The sequence below is a fragment of the Pteronotus mesoamericanus genome, unplaced genomic scaffold (assembly GCF_021234165.1).
Source record: "Pteronotus mesoamericanus isolate MK-2021 breed Mesoamerican mustached bat unplaced genomic scaffold, CSHL_Meso_final contig_25, whole genome shotgun sequence".
NCBI lineage: Eukaryota > Metazoa > Chordata > Mammalia > Chiroptera > Mormoopidae > Pteronotus > Pteronotus mesoamericanus.
Window position 1 is genome coordinate 16,878,860 of NW_026555105.1, and position 17,776 is coordinate 16,896,635.

Consider the following 17,776-nt stretch of genomic DNA (forward strand, 5'->3'; position numbering starts at 1 on the left):
TGGTCTCCTCCGAATTCCATGGTGGAACGTGGTAGCGGGGAGCTGCCTGCCTTCCTTTTGCCTCCCATCTCTAACTCTGTCCCTCACCATGAGAAGTCACACACGTGTGCACCCCAAGCTCACTCCACATACCCCTCAACAGCCACCCCTCAGGCCTGGGGATGGTCCAACTGGCAAGGCAGGTGACCCATGGGAAAATCCCATGCTGGTCCTAGAATTAAGGACAGGGAATTCCAGGGTCCCTAGTATCCAGCGTGTGGTCTAATTCGGGGATGCAGACTCCTGGTGGGCGTGTCCACCTGGCCCCTGAACACCCCTTGCTTCCTGGGGAAGAGCACAGTTGAAAGAGCAGGGTCTAGGGCAGGGGACCCTTTTTACTGGGGTCTGAGGGCAGTACTGCCCAACTCTTTATTTTAGCGAGGAATCCTCATGTCAAATGTAAACCCTCTGTAAAAACCTGCTCTACCGTCAACAAGAGTCTACGGAGTGTGGCCTCTGGGCTAAGACGCTGGGGGCTGCAGACATCAGAGAGGCTGACAAGCCCACTAGCCCATCATGTCCAACTGAGATGAATCAATGACGGCCAGCTGGGAACAGGATTTTCAGGATTGACACAGGAGCACATGTATCAGGACTGAGTGGAAAGGGCAAGGCCTCAGGAGAGGATGGTATTTAAGTGGAACCACTGTACCTCAGTTTCTCCATCTGTAAAATGGGGGCAGCAGAGTCTTCTGGCCAGGACCATCCTGGAAATGCCAGTCTCACACTTAGACGAAAGTCCCTTTCCTTTCTGGGTCTCAGTCTTCCCATCTCTACCATGGAGCAGAGGGGAGGTCAGTGAGGTTTCTAAGCCCTAGATCCCACTGGCCCTGCTTGGAGGAGTCTCAAGGCTTGGTCTGGCTTGGAACAGGGCAAATGATGGCAAGGGCAGTGCAGGGAGAGCTCTCAGAGGGACTGGGCCACATCAGAGTGGATGGCTCTGGCTGAAGCCAAGTGTGGTAGGCAGGACACTGTCTCTGAAGGTGCTCCTGTTCTAATCCCCAGAACCTGTGACAGTGTTACACGTCAAGAGGGACTCTGCAGATAGGATTACGGATCTTGAGATGGGCAGATTATCCTGGATTATCTGGAAGGGTACAACCTAATCACTTGGCTCCTTATAGGTGGGAGACGTGAGGGTTGGAGTCAGAAGGGGATGTGGTCACAGACGCAGAGGACAGAGTGAGGCAGGGCCAGGAGCCAAGGAGTGCCGGCAGCCTTTAGAACCTGGAAGAGGTGAGGAGTCAGGTTCTTCCCTAGAGCCTCCAGAAGGAACAAGCCTCATGACTCATCTTGGACTTCTGACCTCTAAAACTGTAAAATAATAACGTCGTGTTCTTTTAAGCCACTAAGTTTGTGCTAATTGGTTATAGCAGCAATAGGAAACCAACACATCAAGCATGGGTTTGGGTGTCCCAGACTCCTTCCCACCTCTCAGAGCAGCTTTTGGGGCAAATCCCAGACCCCCAAAAGCATGGCATGAAGGGCACTGGCTTAGGTGAAGCCCCATCTTACAGATGGTGAACCCGAGGCTCCCAACAGGGAAGAGCTTCCCCAAGATCACAGAGCAGGTCCAGTGGATGGGGCAGGACTGGGGCCTTCACTCTTCCTATTCCTCCATGTAGCTGCTTCACAACTGTCGCCCCAACCTGGCCGGTCCCAAGACTCTCAAGGACCTGACACTTATTTCCTTGGATCCAGCCAATTTCACGACTCACAGTGTGCTAGGCCCTCCCCCGAGGCTGCTGTAGAGTCTACATGTATCGAATTTGTCCCCTTCTCTGCCAGACTCTCTGTGACTCTAGGAGCCTGATGGACCCCGCTCCTGGAGACCAGAGCATGTGGGTGGCGGTCCTTGTGGCTGAGCAGCACCCCCCGGAATCATTTCTGCTTCTACCAGGAGGCTTGTCACAATATTTATCCCCAGCCTGGAGAGGAAGTCTGCTTTATAGCTTCATTAGACCATATCCTCACAACAGCCCCATGAGGTGGGGGACTCTTATCTTCATTTTACAGATGGGGAAACTGAGGCTGGGAGAGGGCGTTGTAGTCAAGGTGAAATAGGTAACGCAGACAATCGGACCCCCCTCCACTCCAGCCAGCAGCCGCTCCCTCCAAGCAAACATCTTCTTGAAGACGATTTCAGGAAAACGCAAAACCATCCCCAGAATCGCTAGCCCCCCAGCCGTTTCTTAGCCTCCTCGCATCCCCTGGGGCTGTAGTGACCTCTGGACTCAGGGGCCAGCCTCTTGGCCCTCCTGGCAGAGAACTGTGTACACAGCAATATGTCCTTGATGCCACTCAAGAAAGCCCGGTGATACTGAAAATAGAACGTTGTTTGCACATACGGCCCCACAAGCTAGGCAAGGCCTGACTCCCTAGAAGTGCCGTGTGGTGGAGAGGGCGGTGGGATGCCCCCGAAGTGCACACTACACTCGGCTCTCCCAGGCCTCCCAGGGGGGAGTGGGCTTCGCTTTGACATCACAGGTATTCCTGACCCCAGGAAGCCAGCTTTGCTCTACGAGCACTGTGTGAGCCTGGGCCCGTGGCCACCTCCCGCAGCCTCAGACTGTGGGTTGCCAAATGGGGCCAGGAGGAGGAAGTGAGGGAAGGTGCTCGGGGACTGTTAAGGGCTGCCATGTGCTGTTCCCGGGGGGACAATCCCTGCCTTGAGTCCTGGTGGACTTGATTGGGGAGGACCCTTGCCTGGCTTGTCGGGGAAGGAGTTACACAGGTACCTGCCTTGGAGGGTTACAGGAGTGGGGGCTTCCACCCTCAGGGAGACCTCCAGAGACTAGCTAGATACTTTAATGACCGCAAGTGACCTCTCAATTGTTTCCCGCCTGTGACAGGGCCCTCATTGTTAAAATAATCTCTTCCTCTGGCTTTTGGGGCCCTGCATATCTATCCTTCTATGCCACCTTAAATGCCGGTGTATACCAGGACTTTGGGCAGGCCCACAGTGTCCCCACACTAGTAAAATGTTTCAGTGTCACTCCGTGGGGGCACAAGCCAGACACCTGGGCATCTATCTTCTTGAATTCATTCCTCTCCTAAACTTCCATGTCCTTCCCCTAGTAACAGCCCCAACTGTGCCTGGCAAATGATTCTACAACAGTCTCATATCCTGTGGTTTAGGTGGAGCCAGCCCTATCCCAGAACCCCAGGGTAGACACATGACCTAGGCCCAGCCAATCAGAGCCCTGCATTCCTGAGTACAGACTGGCTCAGAGATGGAAACCAGATCCTCACTAGCTAATGAGAATTGGCCTTGGGATTATGGCTGAACTTTTGGAAAAGAGGTGCCCTCCTTTCTGTTAGGGCTGCTGTGCTTGGTAGAGTGTCACCCTGGAGTCCTTGGTTAAGATCTTGCCTGATGTCTCAGATATGAGAGTCAAGAGACATTCTGCTCGAGTCTGAATTGGGTTTCTGTGTCTTTCAATACGAACCTGACAGATACTAGCCTCATGTCCTTTTGGTCACCACAGCAGTGGCTGTGGGTGGCTCACCCATATCTCCTGTGGTCTCATCGCTGTGGTGTCCGACAGGCTGACTGCCAGCTGTCAGCATCTGCATCTCTCTGGGGGCCTGGGGGCGCTTCCTCCTGCAGCTGGGGCCCACTCTGCTCACAGATGGCCAAGGCCTGCACAAACTGCCAGAGAATGAAGAATCTCCCACCCGACTGCTGTCGCGACCAGTGACTTTTGGGGAGTTGGTGTATAAATACCCAGCTCCTCCACCCCTCAGGTGGGATGACTGAGGGATGGGGTCTACGCTGACTCGTGGAGCGGCCTGTCAGGACGGAGCTCCTGTTGCCCAGAGTGGTCACTTGCTTGATAATGCTCCTTCCACTGGCTGCCACCCCTTCCCTGCCTTAGATCCCCCTCCCACACTGTGCTGCCTGCTCCCGAATGAAGTACTTGTACCTGAATCCTTGTCTTGGCCATGCTTCTGGGGAACCCCAACTAAGATGGCCACTGAGTCACAGTGATTCTGCCTCGGTTATGTTTCCTGATGGCATCCCCTCCCTGTATCCTCTGGCTCTGTCGCTCCCTCCCCTCACCTGGGCAGTGGGGGCCCAGGACACTCCTTTTCTTTAACACTTTGTTCACCCTTTTGAGTGGGAAACTTAATTCATTTACTGTCTGATGTTCTTATATCTAATAAATGTGTCATTGGAAAGGTGATACATTTCTCTGAGTACTCATTTGGCTGCATTGCATAGATTTTATTTCCCCACAGGTTTTCCTCCCTTAAAAAAGAATTGAGGAGAAATTCACATAATATTAACTATTTTAAAATGTGTAATTCAGTGACATTTTAGTACATTAACAATGCAGTGTAACCACTACCTCTACCTAGTTCCAAAACATTTTCTTAACCCCCAAAGAGAATGCTGTGCCCAATAAGCAGCTACTTCCTGTTCCCTCCTCCTTCCAGCCCCTGGCAACCACCAATCTGCTTTCTGTTTCTATGGACTTACCTATTTGCCATGGGTCTTATTTTTATTGTGGAGATATATATATATATATATGTACATATACATATATATATATCATAAAAATTCCCACTGTAACCATTTGTAAGTGTGTAGTTCAGCAGTATTAATCACTTTCACAATGTTGTACAACTACCACTATTATCAATGTTCAAAATTTGTTTATCAGCCCAAAGAAAAACTCTGTAACCACTAAGCAACAACTCCTTATTCTTCTCACCTCCCCCACCCCCGAGTCCTTGGTAATTTCTAATCTACTTTCTGTCTCTATTAGTTTGCCTTTTCTAGATACCCCACAAGTGGAATCATACAATACTTGTTCTTTTGTATCTGGCTTATTTCACTAAACATAATGTATTCAAGAGCTATCCATGCTGTAGCATATATCAGAACTTCATTCCTTTTTATGACTGAATAACATTCTGTTCTATGCACTCGTATATGCCACATTTTGTTTGTCCATTCATCTACTGATGGACACTTGGGTTGTTTCTACCTTTTGGCTATTATGAATAATGTGTACAATGAACATTGGCATACAAGTATCTGTGTGAATCCCTGTTTTTAATTTTTTGGGGTATATACCTAGGAGTAGAATTTTTGGGTCACATGGTAATTCTGTGTTTAATTTTTGGAGGAACTGCCAAACGGTTTTCCACAGTGGCTGCACCATTTTACATCCCTCTAGCGATGTGTGGGGTTCCAGTTTCTCCCTGTCCTCACCAACACTTGTTATTTTCTTTTTAAAATATACCCATCCTGGTAGGTGTGGACTGGTATCTCATTGTGGTTTTGATTTGCATTTCCCTGATAACTAACGATGTTGAGCATCTTTTCATGGGCTTATTGGCCATTTTAATACCTTCTTTGGAGAGATGTATATGAATTCCTTTGCTCACTTTTACCTGGGTGATTTGTCATTTGTTGTGTCGTTTTAGGAGTTCTTTACGTATTCTAGATAGTAAGCCCTTATCAGATACATGATTTGCAAGTATTTTCTCCCATTCTGTCCCTACAAGTTTTTAATAGGTTGTGTTTTCCAACTTGTCCTGGACTGGCCACTCACTCTGTCCAGCCTCATCACACCGCTGGCCTCCCTTCCCCCAGCACCCCTGGCCTGTCAGCTCCACAAAGAACAGGAGTCCGTATTCCCACAACCTCCTTGTGGGCAAGGGCTGGCTTTTCTCATCTGAGGGGCAGAGGAGTGAGAAAGGATCTGCAGATGGGCAGGGCGGGGATGCTGTAATGGCCGCCAGGTCAGCCCTTCAGGACTGAGGCTGCTGACAGTGCACAGCTGGGTACCTGCTAGGACTTGCTCTCAGCCGAAGGGAGATGCCTCACCAAGGTAACGCTCCTTCCCCAGGGGCAGCCTGAGCCCAGTAACTGGTTCATGTGCGGGCACCAAGGCCTGGCTGTCTTGCCCAATTCACAAACCCTCAGGGACTGTCCCAGCTCCAGAGCTCCCTATGGGATTAGCTGAGGCCTTTATTGTAAATGCACCTCCCTTCAGCTCCTCCCTCTGCCCAATCCTGTAACCCTCACCTGTCACAGGTGTCCCTAAGGGACTTCCCACGCAAACCTCAGAGTGTTTGCTGACCCTAAAACAAAATATAACAGGGTTTTACAATACTTTTTTTCCCTCCTTACTGCAGAGCATTGGGCGATGTAACTACCCCTCCTAAGCCCTGGTTTCCTCTTCTGTAACATGTGGATGATGACTATTCCTTTTCAAGGTTATGATAAGGATTCACTGTGGTGTCCCGTAGAAAACCACTGGCTCTTAGGTGTTCAATAAATATCAGTTACCCTCTCCTCCTCACCTCACAGTGCTTCTTGGGGACAGATCAAGGCTTCCAGTGTAGGGACACTGCCCAGCACAGTGGAAAGTGCAGGAAGCTAGATCTGGATTCAAATCCTGGCTCTGCTCTGTACTTGCTGTGGCCTTGGACCAGTCCCTCTCCCTGGGCGTGCGTCCATCTCTAAGCAGTAGAGGGTTTGAATGAGGGCGATCTGGTCATCCCGCCACTCTGATTCCTCTGAGCTCTCTTGGTCAGGGTTCCTGAAACCCTGGGTGTCAGTCCCTCAGCCACCCAGCACCTTGGGGTGGCAGGAGCCTTACCTTGGGGAGGTCTTAAAATAGGCAAGCTTCGACCTTGCAGGGAGAGCAGCTGGCTGCCTCGGCTCCCCTCGTCTCTGAGCTATACTTAGGCCCATCCGGGTGCCCATAATTACCTCTCATTAATATAAGCCTCATTGCCCTCATGGAAACGTGGAGAAACCAGCGGAGCAGCTGCCTTCCTGGGCTCCCTCCCTGCTCCATGGTGCCTCTGTATCTGCAGCCACTATGCCCATCTGCACCGAGTGGGACCTCCTTGCCCTATCCCAGCTCATCCTGGAACCAGAGTTGGCCTGTGACCACAGGAGAGCTAACTGGGGACAAGGCCAGGAACAGAACTCAGCATGGCTCTTTCTGAAGCAAAACTCATCTGATTGTGTCATTTTCCTAATCTAGAACCTTATGTGGATCCTCTTCTCTCCTCAGTCCAAACTCCTTGGCATGGCAGTCAAGACCCTTGCTGATCTAACCCCAAACCCTTTCCCAGACATTACCAATCCCATTTGTCTTCTTCACAGCCCTTCTCTTTAACCAGCCCAGATGTCTTACAACTTCCTACTCATATCTTCTGTATTTGGTGCCATTAGAGAGGCTGTTTTTGTCTAAGGTTGCATTAACAGAGATAGAGAGTCTAAATGAAAGGAGGGGATAGCCCTGTTTAATGCTGAATGCTGTTGTTAAGATAGTCAGATGTCTAGAGTAGGGCGTAGGAGGGCAAGTTGAGCGGTGAATGGCTGGAAATGATGTGGGTGGGATGGCCAAACACCCTGGGATGGTCACAGCAGTCCATGGAGGGCACAGCTACTGCCATAGGCCTCAGAAGGGATGAAGTGTGGAAGGAAAAGGATGGGCTCTATGGGACCCCCAGGGCCTTGGTGTTCCCTGGGGTAGGGCAGGGGTCGAGGCAGAGAGACACAGGCTGTGTCACACTGTGACTTCATCTCTGGGTACCCGTCCAATTCTCCTCCCTCATCCCTTGCCACACCTGCCACATCTCTTGCTGGCTTCTCTTCCTCTGACCTCTAAACACTAGAGGAACTGGGTGCTCTGCTTCTCGCTACACTCTTTCCGGCTGACCTCATCCAAGCTCGTGGCTTAAATACCACCTATATCTGACAACTCCTAAATTTACATCTTCCACTAGATCCCTGTCTCAAACACTAGACGTGTATCTTTAACTGCCTCCTTGACATCTTGCCCTGGGTGTCTGACAGGTCCAGAATCCAGTGCCTGATCTCCTATGCCCCCGGAGCTGTTCCTCCCATAGTCTGCCCCAGTTCAGCTCGTGACAATGTCATCCTCCTGCTTGCTCAGGTCAGAAACCTTGAAATCATCCTTGACTTCTCTTTCTCCCACTCTTCCCATCCCACACTCTATTCAACAACAAATCATTCAAAAACAACTCTACCTTCAACATGTCCCAGAACCTCACCACATTCACAGCACTGCCCAGGGCCAGGTTCCCCTCGTTTCTCACCCAGATGACAGGATTCCCATGGCTCTCAGACTGAAAGTCAGTCTTCTTACTGCTCTTTCTTCTTCTTGTTTCCAGATCTCATTTCCTGCCCCTGCTCCCTTGGGCTTCCATTCTGTTTCTTAAACAGGGATCGTTAACTTGCATCTTGGGGCTTTTGCTCCTACTGGTAAGTGCCTGAAATGCTCTGCCCCTCCCCCACCCCAACCACACAAATGCTCCTTTGCTTCTTACAGGTCTTGGTGCACAGGCTACCTCTGCACAGAGACTGACCGAAGCAGCCCCTTGCCTGCCAGCTCTCTCTGCTGTAGAACCTGGATTTATGTCTGATGGGGCCTAGAGGTGCAGGGTCAGTGTCTGTCTTTGTCCCTGCTCTGTCACCAGCACCCAGCACAGGGCCGGGACACAGTAAAGGCTCATAAAGCTTTTGCTAAATGATAGAGCGGCAGGTCTTGGGATGCTTAGAATCGAGGCACAAAGTGAGGTCATTACCAGGTGGTAAGTTTTTGGCTCAAGCTAATCATAGTGATCCTTTATTGAGCGCTTACTTTATACTAGGTGCTTCCCATATGTGAATTCATTTAATCCTCACTTGCAGCTCTTTTTGGTGGGGATGATCAGTCCAGCATGGCAGTCAGCCACCAACATGAGCCCTGGGGACCCCCGCCTCCTGGCTCCTGGAATTTGTGTTCTTGTGAAGAGTGCCTGTCTCCAACATGGTGAGGCTTGACTGTGTAACCGCTGGGATACTGTGGAAATGACCGGGTGTGACTTCTGAGGTAGGTTGGAGCAGACACGGCCGCTCCTGCCCTCCTCCCCTGGCTCACCGGCCCGGGGCAGTGCTGTGCAGTGAGGACACTCAAGCAGCCCAAAGGAGGGGCCCGCGTCGGGAGACACTGAGGCTGCCGGCTGACAGCCAGCACTCACTTGCTAGCCAAGTGGGTGAGCCACCGTGGAAGCAGGTCCTGGAGCCCCAGCGACAAATTGACTGCAGCCTCATGAGAGACCCTAGGCCACAGCTACCCACTGAGGCTGCTCCTGGGTTCCTGACTCTCAGAACTGTGTGAGATAATACGTGTTGATTGTTTTAACGTGCTGCCAAGTTTTGGCATAATTTTTTATGCAGAACTAGGCAACTGTTAAAGGGCAAAAAGCCGTTCAAACGGCTGAAGTCACCTGCTCTAGGCTCCACAGCCAGTAGGGGGTGGAGGCTGGTGTGACTCAACCTGACTCCTAAGCCCACATTCCATAGCCCTGCACACCAGCCTGAGGTTCCTTTTCATCTATGGGAGGACCGTTATCCTGATGGATGCGAGGTCCAAATTGTGTCCATAGCAACTGTTTGAAAAGAATGACATTCAATCAGCTGGTTTTTTGGTTAACAAGATAGCAGGCAATGGCTTGAGCAGATACCCTGGACTGGGCTGCCTGGTACATGTGGCTGGCAGTGTCCCCACCTCAGATCCCCCTCTTCCACTTGTCCCTGTGTTGTCCATCATGACTGTGGACTCTAAACACAAGGCCTAGGATGTAGGTACTGTGGCTCCTCTGGGGCGAGAGGGGCAGATTTGGGCCTGAGGGACTTGGTGGGGATAGGGCTGCTTACCAGGACTCCCTGAGACCACACCAAATTTAAAATTGCCTGGCCCCAGCTGAGGATTCAGAGGTCACACCCCGCCCCGCCATTCAGCATCCATCTTTGTGTCGCAGACACAAAAAAGAGACCTAGAACCTAGAACCTCAGAGCACAGCGACTACAGAGGCATACTTTCAAAACCCAAAGAGAGTCTCTTCACCCAGATCCCTTTAACCTCTTTCAAGGTCTTCCGCTGGTCCTCACTCATTATTTCTCCAGCAACTCCCAGCTCTTTCCTGCAGCGGGGCCTTTGCACAAGCTGTTCCCTCTACCTGTTCTTCCTTTCAACCCTTCAGTTCTCTGGCTGCTTGTATCGATTCCAGTCTCTACTCACACGTTGCCTCCTCAGAGGTCTGATCCCTGTTTCTAAGGTGGCTCCTCCATCCCACCCTGCTCTCTCTTGACCCACTTTTTTATTTCCTTCAAAACACTTATCAGGCTCTCTAGTTACCTGCCTGGTTCCTTGTGTACTTGATTACTATCTGTCTCTCCATGCTCTGTGGGCCCTAAGAGTTGGGGAGACCATGACTGTTTCATTTTCCATTGTACCCCCAACACTAAACACAGTGTGATCACATAGTAGGTGCACAATAAGCAGCTGTCAGATGACTGAGGCGGTCAGGCAGACAGAGCCGCAGGGGAGGGGAACTGGAGAGGCTGGAGCCGCCTGGTAAGAGGGAAGAGCGTTGGTTGTCGGGCTGTCCCAGGCCCTTTTCTTGTTTCTTCTCCATGCCTGGGTCCCAGATGGGCTAGACTGGTGTTTCTGTTCTCCAGAACCTTCCTGAAATCACTGTCCCAGACCTCTTTCCTTGCTTAATATCCTTGAAGCTCAGAAAAGATACCGCTTCCTTCAAGAAGTTTTCCCTGACTTTGCAAATGAGGGAAAGGCCTCTTCTGGGTTCCTCATGAGGGGAGCTACCACCCTAAGGGGCTACAAACAGTCCTGAGTGTTCCTCTGTGCCAGGAGCAAGGACCCAGCCCAGAGATGGCACTTGTAAATGTTCATGCATGGAGAGGAGGGCATGCATCCTGGTTTGCTCAGGTTCTACCTGTTGTCCTGGAGTCCCTGATGGCTAGTGCCTATGTCATTCTGAAAAGTGTCATCGTTTAGATGATGGATTCAATGCACCCCAGGCTAGAAGGAACATGGGACACAGGGCAGAGGAAGAGAGTGGTCTGTGGCTGAGATGGAGTTAACGAGGTCTGATCTGAGCTGCTTCTGCAGGTTCCCAAGCCAGGACCCCTTTGGTCCTCACCTAGGAAAAGGTTGAGTTGGGAGGATAAGAGGGTGATGTCCATGACTTTCCCCCACCTCTCCACCTCCAGGCTTCAGCTGGGGGCCACTGCTTGACACTCCAGGCCTGGCTGTCCTGCTCCAGCCACTCCCTGTGGTGGCCCCAGGGAGGGTGGAGACAGCCCGGGCCCAGCAGGTAGTGCAGTGAGGAGGGTGAGAAGGAGGCTCTGGAACCAGCCTCCTCAAGTTTGAATCCTGGTGCTGTGTGACCCTGAGCCAGTTACTGGACCTCTGAGTCCAGTAACCTCAAGCAGCTGTGGGGGAGTAAACGCGTTAACCAGGTGGGCTGGCCCCGCACTTGGCACACAGCGAGTGTTCCGCAGGTGTTCGCTGTTGCTGCCCTGACCAGTGGGCCCCACCCACAGGCAGAGTCCCTGTCAAGCCGCTTCGAAGTTCAGATGAGGAAACAGCGTTTGGCCTGGATCACACAGCATGCTGGTGGCAGCTGAGACTGGAACCCAGGCCTCGGGACTTGTAGGCCAGTTCTCTCTGGAGGTCTTCAACCAGCAAGCGCTGAGTGTGTTATGGGCAGCGGGCACTTCCTGAGTGGTCCTCGATCCTCCTTATGTCCTCAGAACCCTTGTCCTGTCTACACCTGCTCTAGACATTAATTAAACTTAAACAGAATTGAATTAAAGTAAGAATTCAGCTTCTCAGTTGCACTAGCCATATTTCCAGTGCTCTGTGGCCATGCTTGCTAGCGCTTACCAGATGCACAGTGCAAGGTTGTTTCCAGCCGCACAGACAGCTCTGTGGGACAGTGCCGGCCTAGAACTTGATCACTGCATGTGGCCGTTGCCCGTGATGCTTGCCTGGAACTGGAGGGGGATGGTAATGGGATCTCTGTCCTCTGCAGCCCCATAGAAACCTACATAAAGCCTATGAGTTGGGGAATGTTGTCCAGCCCTTTCGTGCTATGCTTTGCTGACTGGGCTCATGCAGGGTCGGGGACTCGCCCAAGGTCACACAGCAGGTGGAGGCTCCAAGGGGCTCAGGCCTCCTGACTCTGCACTTGCCGCGCCTCAGCATCCACTGCTCAGACTGGAGAGTCAGCATGCTTGGCAGAGCTGTTGGTCTACAGAAGTGATTTTTTGCTTGATGAACAAAAGCCAAAAAACTGCCCTGGAGTGATGGTCAGGGACACAATTTGGCACAATTGCACAGTGGGCTCCCATCAACCCCAGGAACGGCTCCCTGGTCACCACTGGGATGACTCGAGGACTGGGAAAGGGGTCATCTCCCTGTCCCCTTCCAGCAGGGTCTGGAGGGAACTCAGTAACCCCCGGCTGCCATCTCAAAGCAGTATTGATTGTTGTGCTCGTGGGGGCCGGGACCCTCAGTCCTGGCTGACTGACCCAGTGTGTGGCCTCAGGCAAGTCACCTCCCCACCTCAGTTTTCTCATTTGGAAAATAGAGATGATCATCCCAACCAAGTGGGGACCTTGTGAGTGGCCAACAGGACTGGCTGGATATCAACTCTGAGGCACTGGGGGCGGGAGGATGGGAACCGCTGCTGGATCCCATCCCTCTTGGGTTAGAGTTCAGCTCCATCTCTTCCCAGTGGTGTGACCATATGCAGGTCAGCCAGCCTCTCTGAGCCTCAGTTGCCTCACTGGGAAAGTATGGATTAGATACTTCACTTGTTATGTAATGAAACATTATTTAGCCATAAGAAAATCAAGTGCTGACACAGCATGGATGGACCTTGAAAACACCACAGTACGTAAAAGAAGACAGACACAAAAGCTCACGTATTGTATGGTTTCATTTATAGGAACCGCCCAGAAGAGTTAAATTAATAGAGACAGGAAGTAGATCAGTGGTTGCCAGGGGATGGTAAGAAGGTGGAGGCAGGAGTGATTTTTTTAATGGATACAAAATTCCTGTTAGGGGTGATGAAAGAGTTCTAGAAATAGATAATGGTGATGGCCGCACAACATTGTTAATGCACTTAATGCCACTGAATTGTACACTTCTAAGGGTTAAAATGGCTAATTTTTTGTGTATCCTACCACGATTTAAAAATTAAGGTTTTTCACTTGTAGGGTGTTCATGACCTTCAGCAAGAGAGTGCCTGCAGAGCACCCAGTAAAGTTTCTGGTAGGTGCTCGATAAAGAGGAGCTATGTTTGTTATGGGAACACCCCCCCCCCCCCCCCCCCCCCGCCAAAAGTCTTTCTAGCCTTTTCTGAAGTTAGTTTATCAAGTGCTTCCTACTTTACATGAGTTGTTCCATTGAGTTCTCATATCGGTCCTGTGATGTACACCCCACCGTTACACCCACGTTACAGGGGGAGGATCCAGGCACTGCCCCCCAGCCACCTCCCTGAGCCACCTCTCTGCTTTTAGGTAAGAATGTCCTGTCTGCCATCACCTCTTGAGAGCCCAGAGCTTGGGCTGTGCTCAGGGAACACAGCTTCTAACTGCCTGTTCCCCACGACCTTCCGGAGAGAGGAATATTCCAGGAAGGTCACCCAGGGGACATGCTACCCCGCTCTCCCGCCTCAGAGCTCTGACTGTGAGGCAGGCAGGTCCCGGAGGTCACCTGCCTCAGCTTGTTTCATTCTGGCCTCCGCGGAGGGACCATCCTGGAAGGGTGTGTTGGCAAACGACAGGACAAAATGGTCAGGATGCAGCAATTTCCAGCACATTTAATTCAATTCCTCCAACATTAATGGGACCTGCTCTGTGACTCAGACAGTTCCAGCCCGTCAAGAGCAGGCGGCCAAGTGCAGGAGGCAGAAATATACACGGCAATTAGACGACACATGAAAATAAGTTCCAGGAAGCGTCAAAGCCAGGGTGTGCAAAGGAGGGATCGGTACTCGCGGTGGAAGGCTCCCTGGGGGAGGCAGCATTTCAGCCAGCTCTCTGGGGACAAGTCCGATTTCAACAGATAAAGGTGTGGGGGAAGAGCATAAAGGGAAAAGCATAGACAAATCATGGCCAGAGGCTGTGCTGGGACGCTTTGAGAGGGTGGCGGGGGCAGATGCCTGGGGTCAGGTCAGGAAGGGCTGTAAACTGTAGGCCATCCCCCAGCAAAACAGAGAAGGACCCCAAAGGCCACTGGCACCAGCAATTTCACTTCTAGAAATTATCCAACTGCCTTTCCTTATCCAGGTAGGCAATGGGGTGTACAGGGTTCTTTTTGAAACATTGTTTGTTTTAGCAAAAGCATGAAAACAAATGTCCATTAGGAGACTGGATAAGCAAATTGTGAGCCAGCACACAGTGGAATGCTACGCAGCTGTTAAAAACAAGGCAGCTCTAAGTCCTGACATGAAAAGCTGTCCAAAATATACTGCAAAGTGAAAACAGCAAGGGGCAGAACAGGGTTATGGGATCTGCCTCAGTCTGAGTCCTCTCAGAAGCAGACCCCGGCCAAGGATTTGAGTCTGTCTGGGAGGTGACTTGGGAAGCACAGTGAGGAAACAAGGACAGGCGAGGGGGGATGTATTCCTCAGCTGTGGGCACCTGAGCTGAAGCCCCCTGGAGAGCTCTGCGCCAAGCTGGCTGAGGGCACCAGGGGCACTAACTCCAGCACCGTCCCCCCTCCCCGTGGAGACCAAAACAAAGCCCCCAGCTGGAGAGCTGCAGGTGTCTCCAGAGGAAGCAGTAGCATGAACCAGGCAGTGAGATGAAGCGGTGGGGGGAGGGCACCCCCAGCATCTGCTAGAGTGGTACTGTCTACAAAGGGGGCATAAGAATATCACTCATATTTACTTATCTGTGGAAGGGTCCCCCAAAAACTAGTAACAGGATGGATGGAACATAGGATAGAAGGGGGACTTTTACTATGTTACTTTAGAATTAAAAAAGCCTTTTATTTTATAATAATTTTAGATTATTCCAGGTTGCAAAGATAGTACGGAGTTCCTATATAACCCTTGCCCAATTTTCCCAAATGTTAACACTTTACATAACAATGGGACATTGGTCAAAACTAAGAAATTAACAGTCATACGTTACTGTTACTGAAACTACAAACTATATTCAGAGAACACCAATTCATTAATGTCCTTTTTCTGTTTCAGGATCCTACCCAGCATACCACAACACATTTAGTCTTTAGGCCCATGCAAATATATGATCTATTCCAAATATGTATTAAAAAACAATAAACTGCAGGCTCCTGGAGGTGATCGAAGGCTTTTGAGCAGGCATGACCAGGCCTTGGGTAACTGGACACAGCCCCGGCCCTGGGTGCCCGCAGAGAGGTGAGCCCGGGCCACACAAGCGGCACACAGGGCTGTATTCCCCAGCACGGGTCCCTCCTCCCTGGAACTCAACAGAAGGATGAAACAGGTAGTAGTTGCCCTCGAAGCCCCACTGACATGCCCTGGGCATTCACCTCTACCAGCTGAAGGCTGCTTCCTGCAAACACCTGTGACTCTGCCTACAGGAGCAAGTTCAGCCCATGCACAGAGCAATCAGGAAATTTCGAGAAGCTGATGTCCCCAGAAGCTGCCCTTATCCCAGATGGATGGGGAACTGGTGGACAAAATCCAGCCTCCTTGCCCCTGGAGCGCCAGAAACTCCAAGTCGTGTTTTCCATTCCATTTCCCAGGGTCCCCAGTCGTCCAGATAGGTTTCTGCCTGGATGACAATCCTTTACCAACTCCCTTTTCTTCCCTTCCCCACTCTCCTGCCAGGTTTTCCTGGGATCACCCCCCACAAAACTTCCCACAATCCCGAAGCAATCCTGCCTATGGGCCATCAGGAAAACCCCAACCAAGGTAAAACCCAAGCCCTTTGGCCTGAATCCTGGGCTGCCTGTGCTCAGATCCCTGCCTCCCCCTACTCAGCAGCCTCCCACCTAGAAGCCACATACAAAAGGCCGTTCAGGGCTCCCAGGACACAGAGGTTGCTGATGTCCATGACTTTGCATGTGCTGTTTCCTCTGCCTGGAATGCCCCCGCTCTCCTTGACTGCCCAGGGAGGTCCTGCTCATCCCCGCCCAAAGGCCATCTCCTCTGTGGGCATCCTCTGACCCTGAGGGGGCACAGGATGCCTTAGCCACCGCTCCAGCACACCCAGAATCCTCTTTTTTACACTCTGTGTGCTCCTGGAGAGCAAAGACACTCTGAAACCAATAGACCTCATATAACCTAATATACAGCAGCTGCTGAATAAAAGCCTGGTGCACGAATAAATGGATAAACCAAGGCTCAGAGGGGAGGGGTCTTGTCTAGTTAACAGCAGAGCTAGGGTTCGAACATGCGTCTATCAAACTCCTGCAGGCTTCCCACTGCTCCCCGCTCCCAACTCTGGCAAGCTGGGGCACAGGACCTGCCCGCAAGTCCCAGCTGGCCCTGCTGGCCTCTGGGCCTCAGGCTCCCCATCTGCACTACATGGATTGGCTGGAATAGAAAATCTTAGGTCTCTTCCAGCTCACACAACCTGGAATTCCAGAGGCTGCCAACTGACTGCCCTAGGTGAAGGGGACACAGCCCTGTCCCCTCATTTCTCAGGGATGGGAAGGGGGAGCTCAGGAAGAGTACCTGGTAATTACAAAGATGTGTTCAAGGTCAAGAACCATCGTGGTATTCAAACATGCTGCTCTTAGACACACTCCCACTGCACGTGCTCCGTCACTCCCTCCCAACCAACCCTGAGACCAAGCCAAGCAGGATGTCTGTATGTTGCAGAGCAGAGGGGACTCATCAGATGACTTCGAGGGTGAACGTTCACTTCCACCCAACCCCTCATCAAGGTGAGGGCCTGAACAGAAGGAACAAGGGGGCAGAGCTCACCTTTGCAGGGGCCCAGCTCCCCACAGCTGGGGCCAGCGACCCAGCCTTTCCACAGACACCAACAATTTGCTTTGAGTGTTGTCTCAGCACCTTTGAGGAAGCATCTCTGGGTCCTGTGGGTTGTTTATACCTCGGGCCCTTCTCTCAGTGACTAGTCTGGCATACTTTCATGGTACCCCTCCACGGAGGCCCTTGCTTAGTGTCCTTTTAGGCCTGGCTGCCCCAGCATGCGAGTGCCAACTTTGGAGTGCCCTCACTCTGTTGTCTTCTCTCTACCACATTTAACAGGCCACCTGGCCGTTCTAGTGTGGCAACATCCAGCACCCTAGTCTAAACCCTCCCCATGTCCTCTGCACGACCGGACCCTCACTAGCTCTGGTCCAACCAGTTCCCAGCCCCTGCAGCCTCCCGGGCCCATCCACTGCTGTAACAAAACAGCACATGCCCAGGATGTGTTAAAAAAAATAGCAGGTCCCTTCCCACCGAGGTGCCCCATGGAATTTCTTTTGCAGTCTTCCAGAAATGGCCCTTGTGTCCCTGCCATGTGTGTACAGTATGTGGAATAACTAACACTCGCACAGCCTCACTTTGTGTCAGACTCCATTCAGAGCACTTTAAGCATGGATATTAACTCATTTTAAAAGCCCCATGGAGTAGTTAACTACTGTCAGCACCTCCATTTTACAGATGAGGGGTAGCTTACCCAAAGTCACAGAGACTGTTGGTAGTAGAGCTGGGATTTGAACCCAGGTTACCTAAGTCCAGAGTCCTTGCTTTTAAAAAGCATTCTACATGTCTCCAGACTCCAATCCTGTCTTTTTTTACTAATAACCCCTCTCAGGCTGCCCCGCTCCTCCTGGCATTCAAGGCCCTTTGCAACCCTGCCCCTGTCCACTTCTGCGGCAGCATCTCCATCCCATGTCACCCCTCTTCCCAGGACACGTTCCCTCCAGGCCGTGTGTGTGCC

At 51.5% G+C, this 17,776-nt stretch overlaps 1 protein-coding gene across 3 annotated transcripts in view; it reads right to left on the reverse strand.

Annotated features, from left to right (window-relative positions):
* Window positions 1–17,776, reverse strand: part of DLGAP4 (DLG associated protein 4) — a 126,326-nt gene that overhangs the window by 76,520 nt on the left and 32,030 nt on the right. The window lies entirely within an intron of this gene.